At 56.8% G+C, this 9,554-nt stretch overlaps 2 long non-coding RNA genes across 2 annotated transcripts in view; one reads left to right on the top strand and one right to left on the bottom strand.

Moving 5' to 3' along the window:
- LOC120613951 (uncharacterized) overlaps window positions 1-4,130 on the bottom strand; it is a 5,227-nt gene extending 1,097 nt beyond the window's left edge. The window contains exons 1-2 of the long non-coding RNA XR_005655805.1: window positions 3,553-4,130; window positions 30-3,454 (exon numbers count right to left, since the gene is read on the bottom strand). This is a non-coding gene — a long non-coding RNA (uncharacterized LOC120613951). The remainder of the gene's footprint in view (window positions 1-29; window positions 3,455-3,552) is intronic.
- On the top strand, window positions 2,025-5,900 carry LOC120613952 (uncharacterized). Its single transcript, XR_005655806.1, has 2 exons — window positions 2,025-2,157; window positions 2,266-5,900. It is a non-coding gene; the product is annotated as an uncharacterized LOC120613952 (long non-coding RNA).
- Window positions 5,901-9,554: the final 3,654 nt, after the last annotated feature.

Genomic DNA, 9,554 nt, shown 5'->3' with positions numbered 1-9,554 from the left:
CTGGGAACCGGAGAGCATCTACACCGCACCTGTGTTCAGAGCCCGGGGAGTCCTGTTGCATGGAAGAGTGAGCCCCAGCTGGGCGCTGTGGTCCGCTTTGGTGCAGACGCCCTAGGGAGGAAGTGGACCAGGGGGAGCGTGACACCCTGCAGACAAGGGCAGCATGCTAGAAGAGACGCCCACAAATCTGCTGTACCAGTCACCCGTGCTGCAGGACAGCCTCCGCGTCTAATGGTTTAAAGCAGCCACCATCCCGTCCAGGGGCTGGCGTTTGAGAGTGGCTCCTTCGGAGGCTTGGCTGGCGCTGGCTCCCGGGGTCAGACGTCTGCTCCCACTGGCATCATCCGCAGACTTCACTGGGGCTCACGGATTTCCTTCCAGGCGGTGGACTCACAGGCGGCAGGCTGGGTCCTCCCTGTGGGGGCGTCTGTGCCATGCTGCTTGGGTGTCCTCAGACTTGCCCGCCGGCTTTCCTCGGGGTGAGTGCCCAAGAAATCGGGGAGGCGCCAGGACCCTTCATAACCCAGCCCCAGCAGTCAACACTGTCACGTCCCCAAATGCTGCTAGTCACACCCGTCACCCTGATTTTGAAGTGGGTGGGGACGACCCATGAGCAGGATCGCTGGGAGCCTAGGATGAATGAGCCATCTTGGAGAGGGTGGCTGTCACGCAGACAGAAACACAACGCAACACTTCAAAGTCAGAATTAGAAACATGCAGAAAAAAGGCGATAGAATTTAGAGAGTTAGAAATAAAATGAAAATGAAATTGGGATTAGACCAGAGGGAACTCGACAGCGCAGAAACACAAGAGGAAGCATTTTTGAGAGAGAGAGAAATCAACGAAGATGGGATTAGACAGAAATGGCAAATATAAAAAACAGACAAAGAAGATACAGTGGAAATTTCTTCATATGAATTTTATGATATGTGCATTACATCTCAGTCAAGGTGTATAAAAAAGAAAGGAGCCAACACATGTATAATGTGAGTTCCCGGAAAAAACAAACAAGCATTGGAACAGAGCAGATACTAAAAGTTAAAACCCGAGACAACTTACCTGGCATGAAAAGATTTGAAACTTATGTATTGAAAGGACACATCCCATACTCAGGGAAATTGACCTAGAATGACCAACCTTGAAACACAGTTTTGTAAAATTATTGTATATTAAAGAAAAAAAAAATCTTGTGATCAGCCAGGGAAAATGCCCAAGTCGTCTCTCAGCGGAAGAAAATCAGATTGTCTGGAGAGTTTCGAAAGGTCACCGGCATCGTTCCGAGGATGTTTTGTGTGCGATGGCAAATAAAGTGAGTCATTACGTGACACATGGTAAACGATAATTTTCAAAAAGGAGTAAAGTTACAACTGCCACGCAAATGCAAAAATGAGCACTTGTTCCAAACGCATCGAATTGTATACATTAAATAGGCACAGAGTTTTGTTTATCGATTACACTCAATAAGCTTTACCCCGCCCCACCCCCCAGCTCGTGCTGAAGAGCTTACTCAGCTCCGACGAAGGACCAGGCAGATGCATGACAGGGTGTGGGACGCTGTGAAGACACACTTACAGGCCATGGATACTGAGGTCTGAGGTCGTCACTATAAACTTTCGCAACCCACAGCTCTTCTAAAAGAGAGCCTTGAACATACGTTAGCCGGAAAGAGGACCAGGCCCAGGGCACCGGTCCACACCGCCAGCAGCAGGGCAAGCGGTGACAAACATGCCATCGCGCTGGAGCTGATGGGCCTGTCCACGTGAACGGTCAGGGGGACAAAGGTGCAGGAGGTTTCGAAAGCACTTACGCTGGCTGTAGGTCCAGGGTGGGAGCAGGTGGGGCGGGGACAGTTCCAGGACAGGTGCGGAGTTCCAGGCAGAGGTGTTTGCCTTTTCGGACTCGTTGTGGGCAAGAGACTGGAAGGAGCCCGCGGGCGGACGCGGAGGTGGCGGCTGGTGGTCAGCCTCGCTCTCTGGATAATTATGCAAAGAGCCACCTGGAACTTAGCCCGAAGTTTCAACATACGTTCAGCAATGGTATCGGTCTGTTGGTTTCCGCCTGCGGTTGACTGATTAACTTATCTCTCTCTGCTAGTCTTGTCATCCTCTGCCGGCTGTCATTTAATTTAGGACATCTCAGAATTCTCCCCTTGTCAAGGTGAACTCAAGAAAGGAGGCACACTGAGTTTCCCCGGGGGGTGGGGTGGGGCATCCCCCCCACAGACGGAGTCTTTTAGCGTGTTGGTAGAGAAGTGTCGTTTTGCAGGCTGAGAAATGCTGACCCACGCGGAGGCGCGGGCATCTGTGGTTTTCAGATTGTGGCCCTGACACCTGCTTTCTGCAGGGGGGAGCTGGGACCTTGGACAAATGGATGATTCCAGATCCAACCAGCCAGCTGGTGCCTCCTGTGGCTCTGGATGGCCAGGAAGCCACAGGAGCCACCGGCGCTGCATCACAGAGAGCCCAAGCCCAGGCCCAGGCATGCTGTCACGCCGGGGAGCGCTTTGGGACCCTGGGCCCCAGTTGGCCTCCTGGCCTTGAGTCTTGGTTGCTGGACATCCCCTCAGCCGGCCAGCCCGCAGCCTTGCGTCTGGAAGGGGGTGTGTCGCCTTCATCCTGTGGCGCTGGGTTCCGCAGAGGAGGGTGGAGACTCCCGCTCTGCCTGGCCAGACGAGCTTACTCCCAATCCTCGCTCCCCCCTCGACCGGAACCTTCCACTCCTCAGCCCAGCCTTCCCCCACTCGGGGCTCAGCAGCCTCCCTGTGACTCATAGCTGCCCCAGTGGGGTCCCGGGTCACCCGTCTGCCAAGCTGCTCTCCCGGTCCCGAGGGCCTCCTGTCCCTCCACCGTCGTCGGCTCCCTTCCAAGCGCCAGGCCACCGGGGATCCCGCCCTCATTTTCTCCTGTTGACCTTAAACAAATAGGAAGCTTGATTTTTCTCCAGCAAAATGGGTTTATTTGGGCACAACGAAGAACTGTAATTTGGGACATATGGGCCAAGGGCAAACCTCTGGCAAATCCAGGGGACCAGGGAGCAGAGCCTTCTTTTTCAGAGAAAAGGGGGCGTGCCCACGCGCTGTTGCAAACAAAGAGTCCATTGGAGGAAAACGGAGTTGGAAGTGTCGTGGCTTCTCATTGGCTGAGCTGTAACCGTCTCTCATTGGCCGAGCGGTTGCCGGAGAGAAGCTCCTCTTCCGTGACTGGTCGTCTTCCTCCTGTTGGAGTAGCGGAACAGAAAACCCCTTCCTGCTGGGGATGCGGGGCAGCCTCTTCCCGGTTGGGATGATTGACATGAGGGGTGGGGCGGGAGAGCTCCCCCTACAGACCCCCCACTCCGATGTAATGGGGGTTTCTCTATTAATTTTCGCACTCCTGTCTTCTGGTGAGGCTCACGCTGGCTGGCCAGGAGCATCCAGCGCACACCTGCATAAGCTCCCTCTCTCCAAGGTTCTCAGCTGGGAAAATAAAAGACAATCGTCCTTGAGGGGCTGTCCCACCGCCGAGGGAGGCAGGGGCGACCCCTGGTTGGCCATGCCCACGTGCGGGGACACACCCCGTGTGCTGCCCCCGCCTCTTCACGCGGGGGCGCATGGCAGCGGCCTCTCCCCTTCACGTCCTTTCAAGGTCTGTGCCTTCATTTCCACGACAAATCAGCACAGTCAGCGGGACCCTGAGCTGGGGGTGGGGATGAGAAGGACATGAGCCTCTGGGGATTGGGCCACCTGCACTGTCCCCTGAGATGGCTCTGTGGTTGCAGCTGGCCCGGAACTGAGCCTGTCTGTGTCGCCCCAGGTCACCCTCCCCTTGTCCGGAGTCTTTCCGGTGAAGCCTCCAGCCTGGAAGGCCCTGCCAGCGGTGAGCCCCAATCCAAGGCCGCGGGCCCCCGTCCCTGCTCCCGAGCCTGGATTGTTAGGGTCTCCCGTCTGCAAGGCAAGATCCAGTCGCCCGATTGGGAGTTTCTCCGTAGAGGGCCCTGGGACTCCGAGGCCTTAAAACGTCTAAGGGAAATCCTGGAAAATGCCCAGCCCTGCGGGCGGAGCCGTGGGCGCAGGCGGGCAGACGGCGCTCCCCACAGAGGTGCTGGAGCTCTGCGAGCCTGCGGACGCTCAGAGACGCCTGCTCGGGTTCCCGTATCACGACACGACGCGCAACGCAGCGCAGCGCAGCACAACCTAGCGGCACGACGCAGCGCAACACAACACAGCGCAAATCCAGTCACTGGCCCTGGCCGAAGTCCCGGCCCCGCCCCTGCATTCCGGAGCCGGAGGGAGGTGTCCGCGAGGGGCAGTGCTTGGCGCCCGTCCTGAAGGGCGCTGGGGTGTCCGGATCTTAGAGCCACTGGGGCGGGGGGCGCTTTGGGGCAAGGAAGCCTCTTCTTTGGGCCAGATCGCCCTCTGGGGGCTGGGGCAGCCCCTCCCAGGAGCAAAATGGGGTTACGGTGCAGCTTCCCCGCCGGGATGGGGAGCTCATCCTCCCTGCCCGCTGCTCCTGTCACCCCCTCCCAGGTGGGTCCCCAGCAGCACGCTAACGCCAGTCCCCTCCCACTCCTACAGCGCCAGGAGGCCTCCCAGAGCCCAGGTCGGTTCTGATTCCCACACAGGCCCTTTGTAAAAAGCCAGTCCTGGTAGAAACGCTTCTTTGCTGGTTCCCCAACCCCACGGGGAAGGGACTCAGGGCCCACTTTGCACAGACAAGCTCAGGGGCTGAAGTGAGGTCAGGGCGGGCCCACTGGCCACATCCAGGACCTCTAGCCAGGCCTGCCCCTGCCATTGTCGGGGTGGGGGTCTGCCGAGCTCTGGGGACCCCCCGCACCGGGCCAGAGCTTAGAGGCTTCTCGATGTCCCTCCTCAGTCCTCTGAGACCCAACGGCTCGGCCCTAGGGTAGAGGTCACTGAGAGGAGGGAGCTGGCCAGTGCCCCCAGATATGCCCCTCAGTCAGGAGACGGGGATGGGGCGCGGGCTGGGAGATCCTGCTGGAGCTGAGCCCGGACCCAGGTTTCGGGTTCCTAGCCCACTCCGCCACCCCGCGTCCGCCCGGGGCAGGTGCAGGCAGCTCCCCCACCCCCGGCCCCGTCCTTTTGGGGGCGAGGCGCGCCCTCTGGTGGCGAGAGGTAGCATCCTCCTCCTTTGTCTTCGCTGACGGGTGATCTCTAATCAGGGCGGGAGGTGGCGGAGGTGTCTTCAAACTCGGGGCGCCCTGGAAGACGTCCCAGGGCTGGGCGGGCACACGCAGTTTGGGGGGAGCGAAGTCCGGCACCTCGACTTCCACAGGCGCCCGTGAGGGAGGGGCGGCATGACCTGCCCGCCTTCCCACCTGGAGCAAAGCGGCTGGCTTTGTCCACGTGCAAGCCAGCTGACCACGACAGTCATTTTTGATACTATATCTGTGTGGTTTTTGGAATTGCTGTAACAAAACTTTTGTCCCCACGTACTTCCTTAGGTGAACAAAGTTCCTTAGCGCTAACATCTTCAAGACCTGAAAAGTAGGAGTAAGTTGCATGCTGATCACTGTCTTTTCAACAATAAGTCGCATTTATCCGTGGATATAGGAACTCAATGGAAAAACGCCCCGGGGGGTTTCATGGAGCGATGCATTTCCAATGAAAATGTCCTTTTCCTAACAACTTGCTGTCAAAATGTATACTAGAAATTATTTATTTCCAAATCTCTGGTTTTGATTAATTGTGAGCTAATAATTGTGAAAATAACTGAATCCAGCATAAAAATTAGAAGATAATCTGAAGTAAGGAATGAAGAGTGACATTTTAGCCTACGCCCGGATTTTAATTGCTTGAGAGTATGGTGGGTTGTCAGCGAAAGCCTTTTAAGTGCAACGTGTATAACATCAGGATGAAATTCTGTGGGCAAAGTGGGATAAAAATAAAGGTAAAGGGAAAATTTTATGCCTGTTACAGAATCGTCTTTTTAAAGTTGATGACGGTGAGTATGAAATCACCATATTTCTAGATCTTGTCGGAGATATTTAAAATCGATCCAAACCAGATTTTAAAAATGTTGACATTAACTACTGACGTATGTGTACGACTCATATAAGCGGGGCCCCTTTAAAACGAAGTGGGAGCGGCCACCCCAGAGGAAATGCCTTGCAGGTCTTGTGCCTCAGACCTTTGGGATGTTGAAACAGGGGCAAAGGGACCTTTGGACAGGCCCAGGGCAATTTTGTGTCTCAAACAACTGTTTGCAGAGATAACAAGAAAGCAGATGTAATGGCTCCCGGTTGAAAATGGAAAACATTCTTTTGCGTAAACATCACTGTGTTGTCATCTGTAGCAAAGCGGGGCCTTCCTTCAGGGGATGGAATCGTGCCCAGTGCTTCTCAGAAACGCCACTGCCTCGTCTCCCCGTGGGAGGCTGTCTGGGCTCCTGCCTGACTCGGTGCTTCCAGAATAGCTGTTCTTACTGCTCTCGCACCGACGCCGATGCCGCAGGCCGCCTCTCACTTCGCCTGTTATGTTCAGGATGACGCAGCAACCACGTGGGCGAAGCTCTGAACCATCGCGCCTCGTGAAAGAAGTTTACACACAAAGGTCGCGCTACAGGATTCCTTTTATGTAGAGTTCTAGAAAAGGCAAAACCGACCTGCGGCGGCTGAAATTCTGTCAGGGGTCGCCCTGGGAGTGAGGGTGGGGACAGGGACGTTCCGGAGTGACGGCGAGGGGATCCTGAATCTTGGGGCGTGGCTTTCGCAGGTGCGTGCGATGGTTAGAACTTGTTCAGAGGCACGCTCAGACAACCCGCCACCTCCCCACCCAGCGTGTCCTCAGCCCCTGGCCACCGCTCATCTCCTTTCTGTCCCTGTATCGTCCTCTATTCTGGACGTGTCCTATGAGCCGAAGCATAGTAGGTCGTCTTCCGTGACTGGCGTCTTTTGCTCACCGTCAAGGTTTCGAGGTTTGCGCACGCAGCGTGCATCAGCTTCGCCCCGTCCACGGCCGCGTGATCCTCATTCGATGCACTAGATGTGCGTGTTTCCCAAAAGAAACCAGAGACTCGTCAACGAACTTGGACTCTAGGTAATGACCTGTCTGCTGAAAAGCTGGAGGGGTGCGGACCAGTGCCTGCGACTTATTTGAAGTGAGGCGGCTGCAGGATGGAGGGGTGGAGGGCGGACAGGGAGGGCGACGGACCCCGGGGACGCTAGTGGCTGGCACACAGGCCCCGTGAAGTTCTCTCGACTTTGCTGTGTGTTTAGGGTTTTCCCTGATAGACAGCGAGGAAGTGTCCGGAGAGTCCAGGGCAGTGGACACGGGCGTGGTCCTGCTGTTGCAGGAAATGACACCCAATGGAGGGATTCAGCCGCTCAGACAACTTTGTTGGAGGAAGGAGAATTTAATGCCGGCGGAGAGCGTGGGGCATGCCACAGACCCAAAGCACGAGCTCCCCTCGGTCAGATTTCTTACAGCGTATGTCCCTTCGCAGTGTCCACGCAAGGGGCCCGTGATCCCTTCGTCTGAGGTTTTACACGTCCCTCCTTACTCAGAGTGGGGAGGGGCAGCTTCGGGTGGGGGGCTGCGGGGGAGGGATTTCCAGACCCTTGGTGTTATCAGCACCTTTATCGGATTCTTGAACAAAGGGACAGGCCTCCTAGGCTGCCAGGCAGGGAGCAGCACTCACTGAAGTCTGCGCCCCCTCAGGGGGTTCCTTATCCAAAGGCTGAGCTCTCTCTCGCTGTAACGCAGCACACGGGTCCACAGTCTTGACATTCCTGCAGCCATGGAGATGGGGGAGGGGCTGGAGCTGCGGGGTGTGGCTGTGGAAAACATGTTAGCTGAAGAGGTTAGGGCAGAATGGGGGTGGGGACAGCAGCCTGAAGCGGCCGAGTGGGCCATTTCTGCGGGCCCTTCCCTTTGCTTCTGTTTTTACTTTCAGACGCCTCGTCTCCTCTCTCCCTGCCGCCTGGCCCCGGCCTGCGTTTTTACAGTTTAGAGGTGACACACGTTCCTTATAAAAGCCCAGACGGTAGTGTAACAAGTGTGCCACTCACGTGTCACTCAGAGGGGCGGGGGACAGAGTGGGAAGGGCCATGTTTGCTTTCTACTTCCAGCTTCTTCAAGGAAAGCACCGCTCACCCCTCCCAGCCCCTCCCGGAGGCACCGAGGGCTATCCCTGGTCCTCGGAGAGCTGCTTTGGCTGCATGGACCGTAGGGCTGTTCTTTAACTCAGACACTGCGTGCGGCCCCTTGACCCTAGCGACGGCAGCTGGCGTTTACCGAGCGCCGTCCGTGTGCTGTGTCCGTGAAGGGCTTCCTTGTGTTCGGTCTTCCGAACACCGAGACGTGCAGGTGACGGTGCGGCCCTCTGGCAGATCGGGAAGAAGAGCCATCCAGCCCGTAGGTGGCACAGCGGGTCGGGTGCGCGTGGCTCGGCCAAGCCTAGAACTCTGGAGCTGAGGACTTTACACGCCCTCTCCACTGTGGGTCCCGGATTACACGCGTGTTCAGGACAGGCTACCACGCGGTCGGTCCCCTTCAGGGACCTGCTGGGGTCCCCCGCTCCGTGCTATTTCTGCTCGTTTGTTTGTTTGTTTGTTTTTGTGAGAGCGAAACGCACTTTCCTCCTCTTTTGAATGGGAAGCCCCGAGTAGCGGAGCTCTTGTTGGTCGATCGTTCCGTAATATTCTCTCTCCCTTTGCACCTGCTCTCATCGGCTTCCCACTGCGGCTTCCTTTCGAGAATGCTCGCTGGGTTTCTAGCAGCTTTTCGCCATATGTTCCGAAGCGAAAGGTTAATAACTGTGAGGTGATCTCAGTGCACGTGTCAGTCTGGCCCTGTTGGGGGCTCCGCCGTGGGCCCGCCAAGCCTGGCGACTCATTTCTAAATTTAATTTCCTATAAGACTGCGTGGGATTTTGCTCCTTAAGGATTTTAGAAAACAAAGCCGACCATCCCAGCCTCTTAGACCAGCAAAAATAAACTTGAAGAGCAGGAAGCAGGAACGCGCAGAGGAGCCTGGTGGGGCCGGGGTCCTCGCGCTCTGAGCCCCCTGCCCTCTGGCCCTGCCTGGGAGCTACCTGGCTGCAGAGAGGAAGGCTCCTGTCTGAGGAATAGTCAGCATTTCTCCTCGGGCTTAGTTCCCAAATCCCATGGGGGCTGGGACTTCCCATGTGGTGACTCCGGTGCTCGCTGTTGCCAAGTCCAGGTTGCCTATGACCCCACTGAGCCTTCGCGGGTGGCCGTGGGGGTGTCCCTGGGAGGGCTGCTGCGGGCTGGGTCTGGGAACCTCACAGATGGGGCAGCGTGTGCCATCGGCAGTCCGGACGTTGTGACAGGGGCATGATCGGCCACGGCTGTCTGCTTCCTCGTCATTCGGAGAGTCACAGGCACAGGGATGAGACACACACCAGGAACCCAGGACCTACCGTGCTGACCCCAAGTCGTGTCCCGCGGTGGATAGCAGGCTGTCGACCTGCGATGGCTAATTTTATAGTGAACTTGACCAGGCCATGGATGCCCAGATATGCGGCCAAACAGTGTTCCGGCGGTGCCTGTGAGGGTGTTTCTGCATGAGGTCGACAGTCAAGCAGACTGCTCCTTGC

This window comes from Pteropus medius, unplaced genomic scaffold, assembly GCF_902729225.1.
Source record: "Pteropus medius unplaced genomic scaffold, Ma_sr-lr_union100, whole genome shotgun sequence".
NCBI lineage: Eukaryota > Metazoa > Chordata > Mammalia > Chiroptera > Pteropodidae > Pteropus > Pteropus medius.
The sequence above is the reverse complement of the archived record's forward strand: the minus strand, read 5'-3'. Positions and strand labels throughout refer to the sequence as shown.